Source organism: Ictidomys tridecemlineatus, chromosome 14, assembly GCF_052094955.1.
Source record: "Ictidomys tridecemlineatus isolate mIctTri1 chromosome 14, mIctTri1.hap1, whole genome shotgun sequence".
NCBI lineage: Eukaryota > Metazoa > Chordata > Mammalia > Rodentia > Sciuridae > Ictidomys > Ictidomys tridecemlineatus.
In genome coordinates, this window is record NC_135490.1 from 24,910,093 (window position 1) to 24,933,393 (window position 23,301).

The 23,301-nt window shown below is 36.3% G+C and overlaps 1 non-coding gene across 1 annotated transcript; it reads right to left on the minus strand.

Moving 5' to 3' along the window:
* Positions 1-275: 275 nt before the first annotated feature.
* Trnav-cac (transfer RNA valine (anticodon CAC)) lies at positions 276-351 on the minus strand. The gene has a single exon. It is a non-coding gene; the product is annotated as a tRNA-Val (tRNA).
* Positions 352-23,301: the final 22,950 nt, after the last annotated feature.

Consider the following 23,301-nt stretch of genomic DNA (forward strand, 5'->3'; position numbering starts at 1 on the left):
TCATGTAGGAGATATAGAGATTTATTTCAGGTTCAAAATACATGCATGTTTGTAAATAATTGTATTCCTTTAGGCTTGAAGCTCTGAAAATTGACTGATTTTAGATTTTGTTTCATGCTTTCATAATAGTCCTCCTAGATGATGGAGCAGGTGCAGAGGTGCACACCTGTGATCCTAGTGACTCAAGAGGCTGAGGCAGGAGGATTGCAAGCCCAAGTCCAGCCTTAGTGGTGGGCCATGGCTCTTCATACTACAGTTTTTTTGTTTTGTTTTTTTGTTGGTGCTGGGGATTGAACCCAGGGCCTTGTGCATGTGAGGCAAGCACTCTACCAACTGAGCTATAGCCCCAGCCCCCAAGATACTAACTACATTTCAATGTTCCTATCTTTCTTATTATTGCTCTACAGGAATCCAGAGGCCCCAACGATCTTTATTATTGTTGTTATCATCACCATTTACTGAAGAAGTGGTTATTAACTGTGCACTATAGGCCATGATTTGATAGAGATATACAGTAAGCAAATAAACATGTCATAGGTCAAGGGGGTGGTAAGTGCTCTGAGGAAAAATAAAGCAGGGCAAGGCAGTAGGGTGTGAGATATTAGGAAGATGTATCTATTTTATATGGGGCGTGAGATTTGATTTCTTTTGGTGAGATCATATTTCAAAAGAGATCAGAGTGAAATGAGGCAAGTATGCCACATAGTCACCTGGAAGAAGAACTTTCCAGGCTGAGAAAAAAGCAGGTGCAAAGGCCCTGGGGGGGAGAATCTTTGATGTGTTTGACCAAAAGCAACAAGAGTGGAGGGGAATAAGCCAGAGGGCAAGAGTTGGGAGATGATGTCAGAGAGTAGACAGGAGCCATATTAGTCTTTGACTTCTACCCTTAGAACAGTGGAGGAGTGATATGGCCTCTCAAAAGGAGGAAAGAAGGGAGATAGAGGCTGGAAGATCAAGTTGGAGGCTGCTGAAAATAATCCAATGTGTAGGAGACAGAAGCAGCTTAGGCCCAGAGGCGGCACTCTGAAGGTAAAGCCAGCAGGTTGACTGATGTGTTGAGGAGGGGAGCCACAGATGATTCTATAGCCTCAGGTCTGCTGTTGAGTGAACCAGGGAGAGGCTGCGTGCAGAGAAGTTTTCTAAGTAAGGAGGGAGGCAGCACCATTTTTCAATTCCTGGTAAGCAAGAGGGCAGCATTTTTCATTTTAAAATTTAAACAAATCTTGCCGGCTTTAATTTTGGCATGAAGAGTCTGACATTAATCTGTCGAGAATTTCTTTTGGAGGACAGACCTTCTCTTTCAGGCAATGAGTAAGATTTTTAGTCACCATAACTCACAGGGACAATACATTGAAGTTGGTCCTGATTAAATACAAAATCTCTATGGTCACTCTGTGTATACAGCTGTCTCACGGATTTCACCTCCTTGAATAACAAGGGGTGATTTTCTGGTGTGTGAAGCCAGAGAGCATATGGTGAATGTAAATAGTGAACCCGCTATCTGGGATTTTAAACATCTGGGCTTAGATTAAATTAATGGGAAGTACTTTACCGGGGACCCAAGTACTAACTTGTGGGTGATTTAGATTAGGAGTTGAAGAGTAGTCGAGACATCGATGGAGAGAGATTAGGCACCTTTAGGTGGCTCTCCCGTAGAATAAATAAATAAATTAATTTTTACATAAGATATTCAAGAAATTCTACTTCAACCACGAAGAGATTCATTGAGCTTGAAAGGGCACCTTTTCCCTCTCTTGGGTGCAATTGATAATTATTGAGTTTGGATAGCCTTTTCATTTATTGGCTTAAGATCCACTTTAACAATATGTTGCCTTCCTTATTCAATCAAAACAATCAGAAACTTGAATTTGTCATAATGTTTCGTCAGAGTAGCTACTAAACCATCCCCTTCCCCGTTGCCATTCATATTCTCGTTAGGAGATAGACCCTGTGGTCTCATCAGGCACACGAGCTAATAGGGTTCCTGTGTCCTCAGCTTGTGTGGAACAAATGCCTGTTCATTCAACAAACACCACAAAGAAAGGCTGAGATTAGAAAATGGGGCCCTAGGAATAACAGACTGCTAGGAAGAAAGAGGTGAGACTCCCTGGCCAGCAGCCTCCACAGAGCAATCTTGTTTCTAAACATAGAAGCGATTTTAGGGCCTTTTTCAGGGCAGGGAGACAATTACTGCTAAAACAAAAAAGGCAGTGTCTCTGCACCTCAGGCACCCAGTGAATTCCCTCCCGGCAAGGACTGAGCCGCAACAGCGGCACATCAGTTTGCCTGGACCCCGTGAGGCTAAAGGATTTCCCCAGTTGTCTTTGAACAGTTTGAGTGTGTCCCCTTAATTGATGGATGAGCTAACTGCAACAGAATGCGAGCCGCAGGAAGAGTCTGTGTTTCACACGCTCTTGCTAACGACAAAAATGTACTGTACTCACCAGAGATGGGAGACTTTCATATGTATATATATATATAAAGTTAATAACATTTGCAACTTCAGAATGTCATTTCCGAGTTGTCTCAAAATTCTGGTTAGGTTCGGAAGATATCACTTTGTATTTATCCGAGGCAGGAATGTTGTGGATTAATGTTCTCTCCAATTAAGTTAGAACTCTACTGAATAAATGTGATTTCCACAAGTAGCATCATGGGGCGTCCAGACTTTGCTCATTAATGACGACTTAAGGGCGTTCTTTTGGACTCCACGTCATCTACCTGCACAGATGTGTTTTTTTCAGGATTCCACTCTGAACCCCCATCCCGTGAATTAACGCCAGGATGTTGTTCTTTATCTCCATCCATCCACAGTAACTTCCATCTGAGTTTAAAGAAAATATAAGATCTTTCTAGACTCAGAATTCTTTTACCTCCTTGCCCCTCGTCCTGTTCATGTTGACATCGCTCAGCTCTGTGTAAGCCTCAGTTTTCTTTATTCTCCACGTTCGTTCGCTCCTGGGCTCCAAAGTCAACCACAAGGATTGTTTCAGATCCTCTGCATCCTCACATTTAGCCACTGACTTCACTTCCTACCTTGATGCAAATGAGATCATGTCATGGGAATTCTCTCCACTTCATACCTCCCATGTCCTTAATCATCCTGTCTTCTTTTGTTCTTTTTTTCCCCTTGCCTGGCACAAAGTAGGAATTTAATAAATATTTGTTGAGTGAATAAATGATTCCTTCTTGATGCCAGTCATTGAGACAAATGCCCTGCTGCTTTCTCCTGTATCCATCCTTCCCTTTTCCTCATCAACATGATTGATTTTCTTTGACTTAATTATTTCTCTTTTGAAAAGACATTATTTTTTATTATAACAAGGAAAATACAAATAAATTTATGAAATAAAATTTTGAAACTCTCCGAGTAACTCACCGATGACATCTGGGTATATTTACTTTCTTCTATGCTTTTATTTATTTATTGCAAACTAAATTGCTCCTTTGTTTATTTAAAAACATTCCTTTTAAACCTCTGGTATCTTACTGCAATAGTTCCAAACTGAGTCACTTGGAGCAAGTCACTTAATTTCTTGGAGGTTAAAGTTATGCATCTGTGAAACTAATAATAAGATCCACTTATAGAGTTATATTGTAGAGATTAAAGGTAAGCACACAGCCCGGCACTTAGCAATTGTTGAGTGAACAGTAACTCTTGGGATTTCCTCTCTCCTTTCACTTTTAATAGTCTTTAAAAAATTATTTTCTTGAAATTAGTGGAGTGGAAGAAAGGGAATAAGGAAGCAGGGAAGAGGGATGGAAAAATGGAAAAACAACAGAATGAATCTCACTGAACTTTCCTATTTACATATATGAATAGACCACAGTGAATCTCACCTTTATGTATATCCACTCATTAAAAAAAAAACTATAAATAAGTAGAAGGAATATCAGTAGAAGAAAAGGAGCCGAGGAAATTATATATAAAAGAACATATAATTTGCTCTATTTTATAGCATGGAGGCCATGCTATAAAATAGAGCAAATTATATGGCCTGCTTGTATAACTATATCAAAATGAACCCTAATACTATATGTAAATAAGATAAACTAATAAAAATAAATAAATTTTAAAAACCTACAGGGTAATAAAAATGTATCTTCTTTCACTACCTCATTTTACCAATTATTATTATCATTCATTTTTTAACGATTACTATTATTCATTTCTTATGTACCATTTGACTTATCCAAGAGAGTAAAGGAAGCATGGATTTGTGTTACAACACAGCACAATAATATGATCCCTTGTGAACTCTTAACCATCTTAAAAATCACATTACCAATTTTTCTACTCTTTATATTTGATGCCCTTGCACATACTATTATCTCCTTCCAGAAAGTCCTCTGTACAACGGCAGAAATCCTCTGTCCTCACACCACAGGCCAATGAAAGGTGACTCACCTCTGTCTTTGCTTTTTTGTTCTCTCCACCTTCTGTGTTATTATTTCAGAACCTAACTTTCCCCTTTGTAATATAATTACTTATGTACAAATATGTTCTATTAGATTGTACAAAAATCGTAGTGGCAGAAATTGTGTTATTCAGTTTTAGAAAATCTCAAAGAATATCTATTGATAGAAAAGTTGACCTCCCAAAGGAATTTAATAGTATTCTCATATAAAAGGACACCACATTATGATGCTTCTAAACCCCTAATAGAAGTCAGTTTCCAGCAAAAAGAATACAATGACAGGAAGAAGTGAATTGCTCTCCCTCCTCATCCTCCTCTTCTTCTTCTTTTTGTCTTCTTTATTATAATTATTATTATTATTACTATTACTATTATTATTTTGGTAGTGGGGATTGAACACAGGGTACTTTATCACTAAGCCACATCCCCAGACCACTTTTATTTTTTTTTACCTTGAGATAGGGTCTCAGTAAATTGCTTAGGGCGTCACTAAGTTGATGTGACTGGCCTCGAACTAGTGATTTACTTGTCTCAGCCTCCTGAGCTTCTGATTACAGAAGTGAACCAGCACACCTGACAAACTGGACTCATTTTGACATCAGAAACTACCTATAAGGAGTCATTTTAAGGATGTTTAAAGTTCCCTTTTCTGCATGAGATCCTGCTTCTGTCATACTGGCCTTCAGATTTTGCATCTGTTTTGTTCATTAGAGGGGACTCATATTCTCACCAGTATAACCGCTTGAAAATTCAGGAATTAGCTATAGAAAATACAATAAAATGTGTTTATATTAAAGTAGGATGACTATAACATTAACAGATGATAATACACCTAGGAATGTGCCTGTCTCCACAAGGCAGGGTCTTAACAGACAGGAGATAAAAAGGTAACATTTTGAGAAAAAAAAATCTTGAATGGCCTCAAATTGGCTTATCGGGAAGGTAATCAAAAAGTGAGCAATATTTGCATGATCTGGCAGAGAATCACTACATGAAGGTCCTGAATTTCACCTTTGCATAAGGACCAAAAAATGGAAAAATAGGGTAACAGTAAATTGGTATAGGATTAAATCTTGGCCTTCTTAACATTTCTCACTTCAGGAATTTTATATAATACATTAGTTTTATCATCTACAAATTCTATAAAACTCAGCGCTTTTTGGATTCTAAAAACTTGAGAAAAATTACGATTAGTAACATACAGTAGAAATGAAAGTTGCATAATTTAGAATTGTCCAGCTTCCGTGCTGTTCTTACTGCATCCTAAGTTTCACTTAAGCACCTTCTGGCCACAATAGAGTCACTGGCACCACACCACCCTCCTCCTGCAGGTATCTCATACACTGGACAAAATGTTTTCAGGTATTGGACAACGGAAGTGATTTCTCAAAAGAGTGGAAAGTCAGAAGGTGAGCCTTATGATTCCCAATCTCTTTCTAGGTACAGCTTCAGGAAAGTCTGAGCAGAGCACAATGTTTCTTCTGAAGGAGCAGAAATTAGGTTTTTGAGGAGACAAAGTGACTAGAATTCATGGTATGGGCCATTAAAGAGAAAGTAGCTGTGCAGAGGAGGGACAACAGGGCATGTGCCACCATGCTGTACATTTGTGGCTGAGGCTGGCTATCTCACAGGACCATGGCATGCATCCCTATATAGAAAGGAAGACCAACTGAGACTTGAGGGGGGCTACTAGGGACTTGGGAGGAGAAGAGAGAAAATGAAATACAGCAGTTCTATGGGAAGAACAGGGCCAGGGAATATCAGAGTTCTGGCCTGATTGTGTATTTATATATGAACACAGGACAATTAAACAACAAAAAATTTTCTTACATCTGTTCCTCTATAGGTTAGGTATTTTTCTCTCTGGTTTCTTTAGACAGTCTCTCACCTGGTCACAGTTCCTGCCATGATTTCCACTCATGAATATCTGCTCTGGGAAGCTGTGACTCCCTGGGATTGTCTGTCTGTACCTCCAGGCATGGGGGTGACAGTTTGCCACGTGTCCTCATCTATTCTACAAATCCAAGAATAGTTTTTGATTTTTCAGTCTTTCCGTCTTTTTACTTAACATGGAGTGTGACTTCCAAGCTTAACATGGGGTGTGACTTCCAAGCTTCTCACATGAAGAATAGGAAACCAGAATTTCAATAGCAACATATAAACTACTGAAAGAAGAAACCATCCAGCCAGAATTCTAAGGGTAAATGTCCTTAAATAAAAATCTGAAATGAAAACAAAAATTTCAGACAAATAGTAACTGAGACAATTGGTAGCTATTAGACCTGTACTACAAAGAAGTAATCAATAGGCTTTGGATGAAGCAAGATGATAATGTATGGCAAACGAAATGTACAAGTAATGATAAATACAAGAAATGGTAAATGGGTTGGTAAGTGAAAAAGACTATAATTTTTCTTAAAGTTATTTAAAAGACCACTGAGATTAAAGAAAAAGTGACAAAAATATGAGGGGGAGTGTAATGCACATGACGAAGCAAAATACACGCAAAGTGTCATGCAAAGATGAGGGATAAAGCAATGGAATGGTACCATTTATGATGCATACATTTGGGAAGGATATAGCAGAAGACAAGAAGAGCCATGTGTAAATAAGAAGAGGGAAGAATAAAATACAAATTGTGAAGAGCTTGGAGAAAGGTTTGAAGTATGAAGTCTACATTGATTCTAAATAGACTCTGAAAAGTTATGAATGTATATTGGTAACTTTGTAGCGATTTTCAAAAAATAAGACAAAAGATTGCCAAGAGAGGAAATGAGTGGGATGAGAAAAATATTTAATAAGTAAAGACAAAGAAGCCAGGAGAGGAAAAATAACAACAAAATGAAATAGCAGAGGGACAAATGAAAATGTAGTGCAAGAGTAAGATGTATGCCAATCAAATTCACACTCAAATCAACTACATATGAAAAAAAAAACCAAAAAAAAAAAAAAACCAAAAAACAGAAAACGTCGGCTTCCTATGGGACTCAAGGGATGCATACTGATTTTGACATGGGTAAGTATGTTGGATACATCCATTGATTTGTACACCTTAGACCCATTGGAGAGATGGAATAAGGTTTTATCTTAAGGGAGTTCCTTCTGAAGATTGTGGGAGCACTCTGTTTATGGAACTTTATATGGTGAATTTAGTGATCATGGGAGCTTGGTGAATCTTACAAATGATCTTCAGTAAGTGGCAACTATCACTTATAGACCAGTGATAGCATGAGAAAGGGTAAAAAATATTTTTATAGATTTTTTTTGATGCATTATCTAAAAAACTTGAGTTTCTGAATGATATAAGGGAAATTAAAATAATTGCCCTCTATTTTCATCCAGTGTCTTAAATGAAATTAATTGTCATCATTTTGGGTTCTAAATTATTATGCACTTGTTTTCTGTGGGTGGAGTTTTGCATAGTCTTCCATCTGTAAATACACTTGAAGACTTCTTAGAACCTGGTAACAAGCTACTTCATTACCCTACTGATGATATTGACCATAGCTTCCATTTAACTTTAAGAACAAAACATTTGTTCCTTTTTTAAGATGGAGAAAGTATTTGTGATCTTTAGAATCTGCATGTTGACTTCATGGGCCTAGGCCTTCATGGGCTGAGGCCTAAACCTCGGTGTGTTTTACATGGAGATTTCACAAACTGAAATACTATGTGTAAAACAAAGGATTCTAGGGTCCCGGTTTTGAATCTGTAAAGGAATTTCTGTAGCACTGAGATGCTGTATTTGTACATTCCTGCAGCCAGTGTTGATTGTTGTAGTGGAGAAGGATATTAAATATGAGGTACAAAAGATATATAAAATTTTGGATTAACTATGCTTATAATATTTATATAGTTTGAAATTCCTTAATATGAAGGAAAGGTCCAATGACAAGAAACTAAACTAAGAAAAGGTTTGGAGTGGTGTCTATATTGAAAGTGTCTTGAAATGCTAGGTATTAAAATTTGGAAAAGAAAAAAATGGGTGGAACATATGATTATAATGTAAAAGTAATAATTAGCAGCCTGGCACAGTGATGCATACCTGTAATCTGAGCTGCTTGAGAGGCTGAGATAGGAGGATTGCAAGTTCAAGTTCAGCCTCAGCAACTTAGCAAGACCCTCTCTTCAAATAAAAAATGAAAAAGTGTTGGGGATGAGGCTCAGAGGTTAAGTGCCCCTGGGTTCAACTCCCAGTACCCAAAACAAAACAAAAACAAACAAAAACTAAAAAAGCAGTACCCATTGTTCAAACACAAAATGGGTGACATTCTTCTAGGTGCTTTACACATGGGAGTTTTATATAGTGCTCACCTAAACAAAAACAGAAGCACACCTTACAGCTTTCTCTTCTTCTTCTTCCTCCTCCTCCTTATTCCCATTTTATAAAGGAAGAAAAAGGTGTCAAAGTTGAATTCAGACTTGCTTGGTAGATCCTAAATAAGGATCATCTGATAATTACAACTGGGTTAGAGAAAAAAAAGTGCAATACAAACAGAAGTGAAATTTATGCAACTCATTACCTCAAGTTGATATTGGGAGGGATCTAAATTAATTTAAAAGGATTTGGAACAGTTTACAAAGCATAAATGGCTGCTGAGAGAAACCGCATACATCTAAGATTGATGTCAAGAACATCCATCTGCATGTGGCGTGACACTTGAGACCATGATACAATGTTATTGAAGGGTAATTGCTCTGTTTTCACTTGTTAAAGGCTTTTATTGATTTAAATTAGTTGACTAATTAAGCCCAGGGTCCCACTTATGGGACTTTAACACTGAGTTATACCCCTCAGCCCTGCCATATTTTCTTAATCACCTTAGTTACTATCCATTAAATTTGTTTATTATTATAGCTTCTAAAAAAGATATAACCCATAATATCGAAATAAAGGCAAGAAATTGTACCCCTTTAATCTACCATCCAATATAAGCATCCTAATATTTGTATTTTCTTCCTGAAGTACATTTCTTCTTTCACTGTATTTGTAATGTGTGTGTTACATTCTACTTCTCAACTACTCTTTTTAAGGAACAGTTTTTCATGATATTTCAGTTTTAAAAACCATGGGCATATAATACCTTACTTAAAATGAATGGACATTCAGATTGCTTCAATTTGTATATAATTGTAAACAAAGCCATAATATAATCACTTTAATATATATAGATTATATTATGTTATATTATAGTATATTATTTATTTAATATAGATCCTTAGAAGCAGAATTGTTGTTGGGTTTTACACCTAAAAAAATATAGGTATACTTGTTCTTAAGTATATCTTAACTTTTAATTTTTTACTTCAACACTAGGCCTTTAAACATCTACAGATGCCTATTCTTTTTAAATATTTTTATGAGTTTTCATCTTACTGTAATTCCTCTTCTTCATTTGGCTATTAATGCCTTGTGATATATAACACAATTCTTACTACATGTTGTAGGTATGCTGTGTTAGTCTATAAACCCCAATGTTCAAAAAAATTATTTTTCTACCACAGAACTTCATACTCCATGTATTTCATTCACTTCATGGTAGAAATTAAATCATCATTGGTTTGCCCAGTGTGTTCAGGGTTGTGAGTTCAGTCTTCCCTGCTCTATAAGCCTGTATCTGCAGAGCAGTGTCAAGTCTTCTTGTCCTAGGACAACATTTCAATCCACTACTTTCTCCCTATAATAATGGAGTTGGCAGTTCTTGCTTATTGAGTCTTGACCCCTCTCTTGCTTGCCCTAGGAAGTTAAGCACAGATCTCCGCTCAGATCTCTCAAATCCTTTTCATGGTCTCTCACCAGCTTCTTACTACTTTAATCCCAACTAAGCTTTCTATCATCTTCATCCAGGAATTGACCTTTCCCAAGGCAAGGGGAAAATATCTGGCTTAATAAACAAGCTTTTCAATGTCTAGGGTTTCCATAAGGTCTGGAAACTTGGGCAATTAATCAATGTATGTTCTCATCAAGGACATTTTTAATCTGTAAAAATATTTATCTATATTTTCAGACAAGGGAGCATTATGTATTATGTATAAAGACTTAACTTCTTGAAGTCCAAAAGGTAAGAACCAATTTCTTTTGCTACCAAGATGAAATGTTCTTACTTTGGGAGATGGGGGTGGAAGAACACACAGATTAACATCACCACTATCATTTTAGTAATCGTTTTCAAACTTTACCTATTTTCTTGAGAAATGGCCAGTAGGCCGATTTTAAAATATTATTTTTCTATTGAACACACAGGATAGAAGAAGCTAAGTATACCTGAAGCACGGACAGGAAATCTGCAACTAGTTCTTGCTTCAGTTTCATGGTCAGTCTTTTAAAAACGTGACTGGATGCTTTTGTTTCTTTGATGGCTAGGATAGTGCCTGCCACCTACTAAATGTTCAGTCCATACCTGATAAAGAAATAAATTACAGAAATGCTATTGGTGTAGCTAATAGGCCAGCAGAATTCCCAGGGCAGAGGCAAAACCAGTCTATTTGCAGGCATGATCTGGGTAAATATAGCCATTGATAGAGTCAGACTTATATTCCAGAGATCATGATTTTGGAAACTGTGGCAATGTTCAGATAGAATAGTGAGATGACAATAAAAATGTGAGACTCAACAGAAGACAGAACACACCTCAGTTTGGTTCAACTGAGGGCTGAGGCTGAATGGTAAGTACACGAACCCCTTTTTCTTGTGTGTGGAGAGTTGTTCCTTAAAGGAGGCCGGTCAGACTTGACCTGCTCTGTTGTGTTTCCTGAAGACTTGTGTCCCATCTTCAGTTTCACAACATAGCTATTATTCTTTCAAATTTACTCTGTCTTTTCTGCTACATTTCTATAGCTTATCTAACAGTGAAGAATAATGGAACAACAATTAAACAAATTGAAACGTTCTCATCAATGTTATATAATATGGAGCAAATGGAGTAATTGAGTTAAGGGGCAAAAAGTTTAACATCTTTGAATTCTTTGAACTTTAAATTCTTTCAAGTCAAATAACATCATATTTGACCTTCTGTCTCCTTTAATGAGTAGGTAAAAATAATTTTCACTCCACATGTCAATTTTATATGTAAAAAGACACTGGGAAGGTGATCTTTGTACTTAGGAAAGTTTGTTTGCTTTTATGCTAATATTGGTTAACAATATTCCCAGTATTTTTAATTATTCTGTTTACAAGAATTTATATAGAAAATTTCACTTTCATGGAAGTTTCACAAGATTTGACTGGCTTTATGACTATGTATTCACTAATTTTAAAAGATTCCAGTTTTTTCAAGAAGGCTCCCCGAAATTAATTTTATAATTCATGTCTTTATTTCCACTTTTCTATCAACTATTCTCTTTTTAAATATTTTGATTTTATCACAGCAAAATTAACATGTGCTAATCTGACATACATTATTTCTAAATTACAAAGTACTCAGAAATTTATTTTGTGAAACAATGTTTTTCTTAGACATGCATTAATTTGCATTTATATTACACACATATTTCTTTTGTGCAAATGGATGATTCTATATTAAAATAAAATTTAAAAAACCCACTCAAAATATGTAGTTTTAAAGAAGTTTTGGTCATAAATACTATAATTTGGAAAGTATACAGATTTAATTTATTCTGTTGTTTGCCTATCCTATATTTAGCATATCAAGAAAATATACTAAATAGAATGCTGAGATTTTTCTACTCAAGAAGGAAGGTAGCCAACTTCAAGAAAAGTGATAAAGATAATTTACAACATATTTATTAACAGATGTTTAGTTCTGGCCTGTAATTCCAGCTACTCAGGGGGCTAAGGCAGGAGGCTCTCACAAGCTTGAGGCCATTCACAGCAATTTAGCAAGACCCTGTCTCAAAATAAAAAAATAAAAAGGACTGGAGATGTCATTCAGTGGTTAAGACCCCTGGGTTCCAACCCCTCTACCAAAGTGGTTCGGGGGAAGAAGCATAAAAAAAGATGTGGTGAGTGGCATACTTGGTGAGCCATCAGACACATTTTTAATGTGACTTCAGAAATTATTTTTATATAATTTAAAATTATCTTTCTCAAGTACAATTTAAAGTGATTATATTTACATTAAAAAACTAAAATACTATACCACAAACCAAAAGTAAGTGTGCACTTCATCTCCTGTATTCATTTATGTAGATTACAATGGGAAAATCAAGTTATAAGAAGACTACTTAAGTTTATAGATACAGACTCCACTCTGATGCTATCAGGATTGTTGAAAACATTCTGATGTAATAGCTGTTATGATTCTAATCAAATGACATACCTCTGTAATTCCATGTGGTCATAAATTTGTGTGCTTCAGATAGAATGTGATAATAAATCTCTTTCCTGAGCTATGTTTCTGTCTACAGTACTCTTTCATGACGTTTTTCTTCCCTTTATTTTTTTTTCATGGTGTTGGGGGTCCAACGCAGGGCCTCCTGCATAGACCAGAGCTCTACCCCTGCCCTCCTTTTATGACATTATTCCCTATTTATTGTGGGGAAATATTTGAGGCTTGAATGAGGGAGAAATTTGGAAGACACATTTTTCCTTTAGCTTTGAATTCTTGATTACAATGCTCAGTATAGTTCCAATTTCCTTATTTTCTGTTTTAGAAAGCTCACATCTGTCTTTATCACTGCCTTTTTATCTTCCTTGGTTAATTTAATTTTAATAATATCTGTAATTTCTTTATCAATCTAATTTCCTAGAAGGCCTCTTGTCTGCTTCTGATTCTTGGTACTTTATAGAGTTGAAACATTTTTCATAATAGTTTTGACAGGCTATTTACTCATCTATTCAATTTTTCGTCTTTTAATGATCTGTATGTTTATTTCACTCTAATTCATGAATATCAATAGGATTTGTACCATATTTTTTTACATATGCCCTAGCAACATATTTCATTTAAATTTTGAAAATCACTTAATTTTTTTGAATATAGTAGTAGATACAAGTAGCAAAATAAGCATGCACCTGAGAAATGTGGTTTGATCCAGCTTATCAATTTATTATTAAAAAAACATAAAAAATTAGAGACATCAGTGTTGCATGTTTTTCTGTAAACAAGAGCCAGAGGAGGGACCCTCTGTCTCTCTCCCCAAACACACATACACTCCTTTCTTTTTGGAAAGTTTAAGAATGTTTCCTAGTGCCCTCAAGTCCCCAGACTTTGTCCTTTAGGCTTTTATTGATGATGGGGAAACTCACAAGGTCCATCTCTGGAAGACTAGTCTGGTGGGCTCCAGCCTGTATGTCTCTGTTTTGAGGGCTTTAGGGCTTTATATTTTCATATGCTTTCATGTAATTTTTCTGAATATGTAGGATAAGTTTAAAATTGATTCTTATTCATTCATTTGCAATTCATCCAGTAAATATGTATTAGATATGTCCTATGAGCCAGACTCTAGGCAAGATCCTGGGTAAAAATGGAGAGAATAATCACAACAGTAGTATCCCTTGCAACAGGAACTCAGGGGCTATCCAGGAGGAGATGCCCTTCAAATGAATGAAAGGCTCCTTGCAGGCGGAAGCTGTCCTGGTTACTACACTGCTACGTTCTCAGGGCATAGAAGATGATTGGGCAGCTGGGTGATTTCTGTACAGTACCTGTTTGTTGAAGGAATAAAGGACAACAGAAAAGGATAGGGTTCTACTAGAATACATTTAAGGACAAAAGGAGAGGAGGAGGAAGCACAGGAGGAAAAGGGGAAAACAGAGAAAGAGTAGGAATCAGAAAGAAAGGAAAAAGAAGAAGAAGGAAAAGAAGAAAGACTGACCCAGGAGGTTTCTTTTTGCTTGAGGGTTAAAAATAAAATCCTCCCTTGAACAAGTGACACTCAAGTCCAGATCTGAAAGCTGATGGGATTGTAGAAGTGGGAAGAAGAGTGTGTCTAACAGAGGAGACAGCATGTTGGGAGGCCCTGTGGCTGGAAGGGGTCTCCAACTGGGGGGAGGCTGGTAAAGTTGGGCTGCCAGAGAGGAGGTGAGAAGATTCTTGGTACCAGGCCATTGGTACCAGATTGTATCAGACCTCATTGTTTGTACAGAGGAATTTTGTTTTGATCCTAAAAGCAATGAGAATAAAACAAAGGTTCTGTTTCCATTGAAATTCAACAATTTGGCTGCCACTTACTGGGTTGTAATTTATTATTTACTTTCTGAAACACTAATTTATTCACATTCACTAAGGCATGTGAGGAATATTACATACTGTAAATGCTCACACTTACGGAAGATCTTCTCAATTGTTAAATATTTCAAAATAGAGATAATAATAAAACCAATTCTACAAAGACAGCAGAATCTGAGTGCTTTTCACTGTTGATGGAATTTGCCTTTCGGATCATCATAAACAAAGTATTAGCATTGCATAAAAACTATATAAGAAGGGCAAATTCCTCTTTTCCCGTGTATGTTTAAATTACGATATCCATTACAGAGAAGAGCTCATTTACAGATCCCATTTGGGACCGCTACACATTTTAGAATAGAACTGCATTTCTCAGATCATATCTTTTGCTTTACCAACATTCTAATGGCCCTGAAGAAAACATGGTCATCCCTGCAGGTGAAGCTACTGTGTGTAACCGACGTGATTCTGCAATCTGCATTTGGGGTAAAAATTGGGAGTTCATAACCCACTTCAATCTAATGTATGAAATATGATATGTCAAGAGCTTTGTAATGTTGTGAACAACCAATAAAAAAAATAAAAAAGAAATAAAAAGAAATTATTTAAAAAAAAATAAAAGAAAGTCACAGTAACACCATCAATCTTCTGTGACACAGCCTGTTACATGCCTGTTACAGCCTGGCACATCTCTGCCAGCTTCATCTCCCTTCCAGGCAGTGCCCTATTGAATTGAAGCCACTCTCCTGTTTTATTATTCGGATCCTCCCATGTTCCCATGTCCCAGTCCATTCCTAAAGCAGTCAAAGGTGCATCTTGTTTTCCCTACTGATCTGTAGGCTCCTAAAGGACAGAGGAGACCGGGCCTCTGTCCAGCTGTTTAAAATTGTGATTTGGAGCAAAATTTAAAACCTCTGTTTCATTATCTGTAAAGTAATAACTAAAAATGTTTCTATAGAACACCTGTATGCCAGCCATTGTATCTGCCCCTCACAACATCCCCAGGGTAGATGCTTAGCATCGTTTCCATTTTAAGGATGGGTAAATCTGATGCAGGGAGAGATTAATTAACCTGCCCAAGGCCACGTGGCTAATACGTGGTAGATGTAAGTGAGGTAGCTGATGCCTGGTCTGAATCCCAACCGCTCTGTTGTCCATGTATTAACTTTCATCTGCTCATAAGAACACTTCCTTACAAGGGATTTTTTTTCTTTTTCTTTTTGGTACTGGGGATTGAACATAGGGACACTTTATCACTGAGCTACATCCCTAGCTCTTTTTATTATTTATTTTGAGACAGGGTCTCACTAAATTGCTGAGGCTGGCCTATAACTTGCAATCCTCCTGTCTCAGCCTCCCAAATTGCTGCGATTATATGCATGTGCCACCATGCTTTGCTCATCCTTCTAAGAGATTTCCATGAGCATTAATTGAGATGATTTTTGTGAAAAGTTTTACATAGTGCCAGGCCCATAATCAAGTCAATAATTATTAGTTTCACTTAATTTTTCTATGTTCAGAAGAAGATAATTTTTTAAATGTGAAAGTTTTTTTTGTCTGATCTATACTTTTTGTTCTTATTTCCATATGTAAATCTTAGTAAAATTATATAAATGGAAAGCTATATCCAGAATTGTCATGTCATGTTTTTTTTTTTTTTCTACCCAGCCCTGCACTATTTCTGAAGACTGCATTCTGTGTAAACCCAAGTTTCCTTTTGAGTGTATTACACGTGGAACTGACTTTTCCAATTACCTACTCAATTGACCTGGGACAAAGAAGGTTAAAGTTCCCACCTAATATATGATCATTAAAGCTTTTCATGTAGCTTTTCAGACAAGGCAGTCTGGGAAAACCCTGAGACAACATCATTTTTGGTGCCAGACTGATAAAGCATTTAGCATTTGTCAGTTACAGGAGAAAGAGACATGTTGATATATTAATTAGATGTAATTCCTCTCCTTGGGCAAAATGAAAAGAATTAACTTCATTTTTTTTAAGTCAGATAGTAAAAGGTAAATGTAAGCTTAGATCATGTAAAACACTTCTTTAAATGACACCAGAGCTTAAAAATATTTATTATGTATATGTATTTAGGAAACATAGACAGAATAATATTTTGCATTGTTACATTGTTCATTTCATGGTTGATAATTTCAACAAAAACGATCTCCAATATTTTTTATCAGTTAAAGTAAATTTTGAAAAAAGTTTAAGAAAAATCTCTTAACTAGAAAACCAACTTTTTAGTCGCCTTTGTCTCTGATTTTGTAAACTTTTTTTTTTTTTTTTTTGCCAATTTCCGAAATATTGCAAAAACAAACAGTGAGTAAATCCAATAATTGTCCTCCAAGATTTTGGTCTTAGTTGAAATCAATCATGTAGGCCATTTATCTCCTCTTTTTCCTTCCCTCCCCCAACCACCAGACCAGCATGGACTGGTTAATTGAATGGCGTTCATTCACATGTGTTTCAGTTTGGGGATCCTTAAACATAATTGATGAAGGATTGTTTTTCTTTTTCTTTAAGAACAGATAAACAGCATGCTTTAGGAACTGGGGACCACAACAAGTTATGTGTAAATGCCATCTTTCAAATGTTGTTTTGCAAAATTTTGGAAGGAAGCTTTATGCATCTGTATTTCAAAGAGAGAAAACGTCACTATTTCATGGTAGAAATAAGCATTTTACTATATAAGGTATTGCAGTGTATTGATCCTTTTTTGTCATGTTTAGAAAATGATTATTTATTATAAATATAAGTATTATATTATGTTATATTAGAACAAAACCCTTAGGAAACTTTCCTATCCTTATACTTCAGTCAGATTAGATTTGATTTCTTAAGTTATATCATTTTCAAACATTTAGGAAAGCATTTAAGATGCATGCTTAGAAATGGTAGAGGCAGGATACAACCCAAAATTTCTATCTTTGATCGGAGCTCTGTTTTCCTCCTAAACTAATTGCTTACTTAATTATTATTAGCATAATAATTTGAACTCACGAGGAAAATGTAGAACACAGCCCTTTTCTTATATTTTAAAGTCTTCATCTAAAACAGCTATTTGGTGTCTTTGTGAGTTACAGAATGTGGAGAAAGGTCTGTATATTAATTAGGCTTAATATTTACTCATGTAACAGATGATGATGATTTCCTTTTATTCTGAAGGGCAAAATGTCTCCTTAGGACCTTAGAAGTAGGACATGAAAATGAAGGGCAACATACTTTGGAATCTTGTCTTCAAATATTTTATTATATATTGCAGATCTCAGGGTAATGCCTATGCCATGATGAAATAGTTTTTGGAAACAGCTACATAATATGTACCTGCTGATGTCAGCTTCATATTCATTTGACAGCATCTGAGGAAGCCCTCGCCTGTGTGCTAAACTGGCTGTGAGTCATGAGTCCTCCTCCTTGCCCATCTCATCTGGACTTGTCTTATCATAAACCAGTGGGAAGCACAGATTGTGAGGCCTCTCCACACACATTCAGAACTCAGGGCCTGCCTGCTTGGTGCTGCTGATGTCCTAGATAAACACTGACGGTGGAAGATTGGGGCTTTACTGTGCTTTCTGGGGGAAAACTTTGCAATGTGTTACAGTCAACATCCATTTCTAATGACCTCAAGATACTCAGCTTTTGATTTTCAACTAGTTGTTGGTGCAGTTCAGATTTGACCTAAAGACTTTTATTATGTGGTACTTTAATTCTAATATTCTAATTCTCAGAACACATACAAAGAACTCTGAGGCATTCAAACAACATCTTTATCTTCAATCCATTTTCCATATTTTCAGTTGTTTTAGTGTTAGGAATTGACACTCAGCCTCAGACTTCAGGACTGTTGCCCAGAAATGTTAACTTATTTGCTCTTTGTAAACTATGCTAAAATAGACCTTTTGCATCACTGTACATATTTACATGTTTTTCTTTTGCCAGTTGGAGGAGATACCAGAGCTTAGTATAGACTCATGCACAGGTTTTATAGGATGTCAGACAAAATGATTTTTTATTGAGGAAGAGTCAAACCAGTTGTGTTTTTTGTTGTGTCACACTATACAATATGAGGGCCATGTTATAAAAATTCAGGGCTCCCACAAGAAGGCAAAGGCTAAGAATGGTGATTTAAGACTACATTATCCTGTTTCTAATTCCTTCTCTTTCTTCCTGCGGAAATGTAATTGCAGAAGCTGGGAGAAGGGATTGGAGCAGGGGCTTCCATATCTGTCTTGGAGAGAGTCGTAAAGTTTGTTTTACGAGTCTCTCTCTAGCCTCATTCTGCTTTTCCAAATTAAAGGAGACAATATGACAATCTCACCAAGCTCTGATCTTACATCTTAATTTGCAAACTCAGCAGCATTATCAGTACCTGGTTTAAGTGGCTCAGGGAGAAAACAATATCGAAATTAATGGCTTATCCATAGAAATTTAGTACAATGTCTTTTTATTTTGAAACCAAAGGCATTTTTTTTAAAGAAATGCAACTTTTAATTATAAAATTACAATTTCCTAAAATCAATGAATTCAATGTCAACTTCTTTTACCAAGAAGTCAGGTAAGATGTTGCCAATGGAGGGACAGAGTGAAGGGAACTTAGGTGCTATCTTTACAATGTTTCTCTAAATAAAAATGAGCCTAAAGTAAATTGATTTACTGACTACCAAGATATATATTCTTGCCCTGATAAACTTGTAATGCAATAGCCCAAAGACTGGAAAGAAATTTGAAGTGCATTACTTCTGCTGAAGATTTAATTGAGAGTATTCAGGGTGTGCATTTTTGCCCATTTCTATGATTTTAAGAATGAAGGCATTTTTGTTTCTTCGCCTCTATCATAAAAAAGGACTATAGCAACTCCCCTGAAGCATTTCCTCAAACTGTTTGCAGTCAGACCAAACAGATCTTTGCATATTATGTGAAGTCCCCGTCACCTGTCCTGGTTTTGTCAGAGAGTTTACTCTGACCCCTCAACAATGGTATACCTTGGTTATGGCTTGAAATGACCACCCACTTCTGGGGTGAGAGGCTAATTCTGCCTCCCTGTCAGGCCCATTTTAGACTTAGGAAAACAAGCATTTCATCTAAACCTTCCCAAACTAGAGAGCCTTCATTAGGAGCCATGATTCTAACATTTAGAACAGAGTCAAGATCAAACCTTAATACTATCCAAACAGAAGAAAAATCAGAATTTACAGTTTGTCTTACTGAAAAATCCCTTCAGTGAGGAAAGAGAAAATATGTGGGAGCTTTAACTACCATGATTCTGTAACAACTGAGATGCTGTTGATCATCTGGAGAGAAAAGTAATATCCTTGGACATATAAATCTTTATGCAATGATCATGGGATCTAAATCTATTGCTTTGCTGTAGTGAAAACCCCCAAATACATTAACCTGCAAAAAGAAACTAAATTTATTGACAGGACTTTGCAGATCACAGTTAATTGAGTCACAAATGAAACTTCAAATAAAGGAAATAATGTGGTAATTGGGTTCCTCATCTTATATAATATACTTGTTGGCATACATTATGGGTTTGCTATCTTTTTAGAGTACTAAATCATTGTACAAGAACATTGCCAAAAAAACTCTTCATTTCCTTTTAGTGACTTCTTACTGCCCTCAGTGGAAGTTTAATAGAAAAGGAAGGACATGATGCAGTTTTAATGACAGGAAACCCATGGCCTTCCAAATGAATAAATTCCATCACTCGCTGCCACAGAGTGTGCTAATTATTTCCTTTGATAAATTAAAAGCTGTAAAAGTCTAAAGTCTATAAGCATGTGGTTTACAGTTATATCCAATCTGCCTGCATTATTGAAGGTTCATGTTAACCTCATTATTTAATAAGCAATACATTTTTTTATTCCAGAAAATTACTTAGAAAGCATACACTAAACTTTAACTGATTGACAGATGATTAAATAAATCAACTAACCTTCATGTTTATGGATGCTAAAATGTAGTATTAATCTATTCCCCCAACTGTTAAAGTTTCAGAAAGAAGATAATTTATATCTATGAAATGCTGAAACAAAATCAAGAGCCAAACATGACCAAAATGTGTAGAGGAATTAGAATATTATACTTGATTTTTATTTAAATATCAACAAAATAATTTGGGAGTAAAATATAGCAATTTGATTGTGAAACAAAATCTATCATGTGCCTCCGTATGCTCTGTAGAAATGTATTTGTTTCATAAATATTTACTTAACACATATCTTGTATTCAGGGGATACAATAGTAGTAAAAATAGACTCTATCCTTGTCTATAGAGCTTGCTTGTAGTATCCAATGGTGCTATAATCATTAAACATGGAAATGTGATAGAAGGTTTACGTTTTGATGAAAGCTTACTGACTATAGAACTGTCCTAGTCAGAGGTTAGACTTCCCTGGTGAAAAGAGGCTCAGGTTGAAAGATGAGCAATGAGCTAAAGAGGATAAGGACAATTCCAGGCAGAGGGTTCACACAAGCTGCAGATTTTGTGGTGGGACTGGGAGGTCTGTGCAGCATGAGGGCAGGAAGTGAAGCAAGTCAAAGCTGAGATTGCATATCCAATGACTTTGGGCACTCCCTCTTCAAGGTGGATGAACTGCAGACTTCATGTGGATTGTTGGTTGGATGTGGGCTACAGTTTAGCCCACGGCCTCCTTGGTGGGGCTTCCAAATGCAGCATATCACCTGTGCAATCAGGCATCAGCCCTGGAGGAAGCAGAGGGAGGTAACCAAATTATGAGAGGTACATAAAAGTTAAGAGCTGCAAGATGTTGCCACTTTGTATCAAATAAAAAAGAATGGCTTCTAACAAGTCTATTCATATTAAATGAACCAATTTTACAAAAGTTTGCACAATTTTGAACATTTTTCAAATTCTAAGTAATTCTTCAACTAAGGTAAATAAAATGCCTTGCCATAGTCATCCTGTTTTGCTTTTGCATTCAAGAATGGTAACTTTTGCATTCTCAACCATTTATTTACTCTCACTCTGATGAAATGAAAAAAAAAAAGAAATTTGGTGTCATTTATCAGACATACATGTACAGTTAAAGCTTCATAATACTTCACATACATACAGGTACTATGGGTCTACTAGAATTTAAATTCCTCTGAATTTTAATTTTTCATATCGATAATTCTATTCTTCAAAAGAAAACAAAAGTTTGCTTCATAGACTCCATTGTGTCTTTAAAACCTCTAATCATATTAAAACAAATTCACTGTAGGGTGAAATCAAAGCAAAATCAGATATACTTCTACCAGTTATAATTTATTGTGGGATGATTATCAAGCCATTGATTAACATTTCCTGGGGAACTCTTGTTATAGATTTTTAAAAGTTACAGGTTAAGGGGGAATAAGGGATAAAAGAAAGCTACAAGTCATATTATGAATTTAAATTTTTACAAGAGAATGAAAACTTATAAAAATGAGTCATAAACAGAAGAGTCTCATTCATCTGTTCCCTTATTCATCCTTCTTAAAGTTATGCTTAAAAACATTTTCACCAGGTGCTGTGAGAGGGCTGAGGAGATCTAGAGTGCTCCCTAGGCCCTGTCCCTGGGGTGCTCACTCATCCTGGGGAGATGATCACATAACTAGGTAGAGACAGAGATCTACGGGTAACAGATTCTCTTAACTCAGGAGGCCTGGGAGGACGTTCTGGGCAGACTATAAGGACTATACCACGTCTGACAAAGAAGGGAGAAAGGAGACACACAGCCTTGCAGACTCGGAGGACAGGAAGAGCAACAAAGAATGAGAAAAAAAAGTGTGTGTCTGGAACATAAGCATGAGGAAGAGAGAAGCAAGCCATTTATTTAGGCACCAGCCATTTAGGAGGTACCAGACCAAGGGGAAACTTGAAGGTCAAGGAGCTTGGATTGAATTTTTTTGGAGATAGGCAGCTGTCGAGGAGAAACAAGCAGATGAGAAATGGGCAAATCTTCCATTAAGACTGTCAGTGCTGAGGGAGAGAAGACAAAAATCTTAAGAGGAATTGAGGAGATTAAAAAAAAAAAGTTAAATTCAATATTTGGAGAAAGGTGGGAAGAGAAATCAAAGGCTTCTCCTAAGTTTCTAGCTTTCCTACAAAATTGGAAAAAAATGAGAAGCAGTAGATATTGGAAGCACCAAAGCCTTCATAAATTGAATTGGGAAAAATGAGGGAGCAACCAAAAGTTTCAGGAAATGTGGACTTGGTTTTTTTTAGCCACGTGAAATGGCACTTACTGAACACAGTAGCATGGGCCATACTAACAAGTTTTGCTCTGGCATTGTCTAAACAGTGTCTGGGTGGGCGTCTTCCTGGTCTGGTCCAAAACTCCCAAGTGCATTTTTTCCTCTTGTTCTATCTCCACATTCTTTCTTGTAATTTCAGATACTTATTAATCTCACCCAGCCTCCGCATCCCTGCTTTCTTGTCCTCCATTCTAAATAAACCTAATCCTTTTAACTTCTACTCAAATACCTTGTTTGCAAACTATGAATCATTTTGCTGCTTCTCCTGGGACCTCATCCAGGGAGTCCACGCCTCATTTTTAAGTCCTCATATCAGACACATTTCTCGATGACTGATCCTTGCGTGCAGTAGGTGTTTGATAAGTGTTTTTCAAAATGATAAAGTCCTGAGGATGGTGGGAAGACTGTCTAGTAACTCCCACATGCTGGCATCCTATTTATTTCACTTTATTATCAACATTTTTAAACATTAACATGGCATTGATGACTCATCTATAATCCTC